General features: G+C 38.7%; 1 protein-coding gene across 1 annotated transcript in view; it reads right to left on the bottom strand.

Moving 5' to 3' along the window:
- Positions 1 to 3,117, bottom strand: part of LOC102868388 (cholinesterase-like) — a 109,553-nt gene that overhangs the window by 44,012 nt on the left and 62,424 nt on the right. The window lies entirely within an intron of this gene.

Genomic DNA, 3,117 nt, shown 5'->3' with positions numbered 1-3,117 from the left:
GTCGTTGCAGGGTATACAATGTTTTCTTCTATTCCAGCTGCTTGCTTGCCCCAAGCCCCGCAAACGTTTATAAAATCTTGGGAAGGTGGAGGGGTGGTGAAAGAGAAGAAGACCCTCAACCAGGTGAGTTAACAGTGACTCTGGCAACAGACTTGAGTGTGTCAGAGATTGTGAGGACAGCACAGGCCAGGCCAGATTTCAGATCGGTGGTTCGTGCAACAAGATGGCCTTCAGTCACTCTTTGAGCCTAGAATGAAATCAATACCTTTGGCTGAGTCTTTTTTTGAAACAATGTTGTTTGCTGTTAATGTGACACGGAGTCAGCTTCATAGAAATCTTATGAAGAACAGGTCTGTACCTTGACCTATCCTGCTCCATCGACACTATTTCTAATATTCTCAAGCCCATTTTTACAGTCATAATGACATTCACTGTGTCAATTCATCTTTTGAGGGTCTTCTTCTCTTTTACATACCTTCCACTTTTCTCAGCATGATTCACCAATGTTTATCGCGACTTTGTTCACAATAGCAAGGAGTTGGAAACAACTTAAGGACCCATCAACAAATGAATGGGTAGAGAAGTTGTGGTATATTTACACAATGGGGTACTATGCTGCATTGAAAAACGAGGGTTTGTCTTTCAATATGACTTTCCTAGCCATTTTTTTGTTTGACTTAGCCATGGAGATGGGTAGGGATGTGCAAATAGGGTATGTTATCCTAGCCACAAAAGGACTGGCAATCCACCAATCCTAAAGAGGATTGGTTAGTTTTAGCAATCTACAAGGGGATTGGCCAGTCACACCATTAAAACTGATCAGCCCAAGAGCTGAGAGAGAGATTTTCCTACCCCCAATGCAGAAACCTCATCATCCAGAAAAGAACAAACAAGAGGCCCTACCGGACCAATAGCCATAGATGAACCAGAGACCTGATGTCAGATGGGACCTTGGAATTGTTACATTGTTGGAAACAGAGGAAAAAGCCACTGCCTAAGTTTCTTGGACAACTTAGAGTGGGGTATACAAGCCAGTATAGGCAGTATTGAAAATTTAGTAACCCTAATTTTAAGCCATGAAGCTCAAAGCTGAGGTGTCTGCAAGCACATGTCATAGGCTGTCATGATTCTATTAAGCTATTAATCTGGATTATAACTTTTTACCTTGCCCAATACGGTTCTGTGTGGCCTGTGAGCTATCACATCAGATTTTAGACACAGCAAAGCTGGAGGATTGGTGTTGAGATGCCTAGAGGGTTGGGAACACATCTGAGCTCATGGAAATTGGTTTTGTATTACTGATGCTTTCAACAGGGACAGTTCCCCTATGTGAAGTCTGTAAAAGTCAGTTTATGGCTGTCTCCATGCAATCCTTGCTTTTCTTTATTTTTTAAACAACTGGCAAAAATCAGATATGTCTTATAGAAAGTGAAGCCAGAGTGAAGCCAGAGTGTTTCTTGGAGAAAAAAAAAAGGCAAAGCTTTGACTCACATTTGTTGAACACCTTACTAGGAGAGGCTATTCCTTGGAGACGGATTTTATGCTTGGAAATGTGGATGGTCAGTGAAAGAGAGGAAGACTCTCGACTACATGGATTGACACAGGACTATAGCAACAGGATCAAGTGCATCACAGACGATGCAGATAATACAGGGTATGACAAGGTTCAGATTTGTTGTTTATAGGGTTGCTCTGAGTCATACTGGACTACAACAGTAACAAATATCCTATTATATAATTTAATAAATGACAGAGAATGACAGATGGAGGAACTCTAGAAAATGGAAAAAGAGAATTTATTTTCTATTCGGTGGAAACAAAGAAGAGCAAAGTAGATTTCAGTTGAATAAATAAATAACATTATAAAGCTGAGATATATTTAGCTGCACACATTTTCTAAACTAAAAATAATGAACTAGTAACTGTAGTTACTGGAGGCCTGCACAATGTGAGATGAGGTTGCAGCTCCAGTAATAAGCAAATGACAATTAAGATATTATATAACTGGATGTGTGCTACCAGAGTGTTTGCCTGGAAAATTAACAAGAAACACCAGGTTTAAATAATGATGAAAACAAAGCTGAACACTGCATATATTACAAAACTTGATTGTTCTTTAGTGTTGGAAAGCAAAAGAAATACCTTGTGAGGATTTTATTTTTTCAATTACCATCATTAGAACATAGGCTCGATGTAAATGGTTCTTCTATGCTGTTAGACTCAATTACCTTCAAGGGGAGAAAACAGGGTAAAAAAAGATGTCTAAACACATACACAAATGTGGTGTTCATTTTAAACGAAATGGAATATTTCACAGGTTTTGTTTAAATATTGTTATTTGCCTTCTATTGCCCCTAAATTTAGAACTATAACTCAGGTAACTACTTTAAAGCGAATTCTCAATCATTTGTGAGAACATTTAAATCTTAATTAGTACTTAAAAGAGGGTTTTGTATTTAACCCATTCTCCTAAGTAGCTCACTATAGTAGTTGGATTGAGTTGTGAAAAAAACAGATTCCCAGTGCACAGTTCTCATTTAGCAATTAGGCTGCTTCTTGCACTTCTTCAATTATTCGTCAGCTGAAAGTGTGAAGGGTTGCCACACAAAAGGTCTCTGAAATCTTCGCTATCCTGGTGGGATGATGAATGAACAAGGCTTTTATGATCTGAAGATTATTATTTTCTTCTGTTGCATTGGTTAAACTGAAAGTGCTGTTTAATTAGCAGTATATTTGAAGAAAAAAAAATAGCATGCAAAATAGCCCAACTCCACAGTAAAGAGCAATAACAACAACAGATCCCCAGAAAAGGATTTCTGATGCCCTAGTGGGTAAGGAATTCCACTGAAAACCCAAACGTAGGAGGTTCAAATCCACTATCTGTTCCTCTAGAGGAAGAAGGGTCATTTCCACCTGTTAGGAAACCTGCTGGAAGGTCAGTTATATGTTAGTTCTAAGCTGATGGCACCTAACAACAACACAAGAGATCCAGAAAAGACTGCTAGTGGCTCACTGGTTAAAATGTTTAGCTAGTAACCAAATGGTTAAGGTAAATCTGTCAGCTGTCACAAAGGATAAAGTTGTAGTAGTTTGATGCCACTGTTGTAGAATGGGACT

This window comes from Elephantulus edwardii, unplaced genomic scaffold, assembly GCF_000299155.1.
Source record: "Elephantulus edwardii isolate Elephantulus edwardi_28Jun2011 unplaced genomic scaffold, EleEdw1.0 scaffold00088, whole genome shotgun sequence".
NCBI lineage: Eukaryota > Metazoa > Chordata > Mammalia > Macroscelidea > Macroscelididae > Elephantulus > Elephantulus edwardii.
The sequence above is the reverse complement of the archived record's forward strand: the minus strand, read 5'-3'. Positions and strand labels throughout refer to the sequence as shown.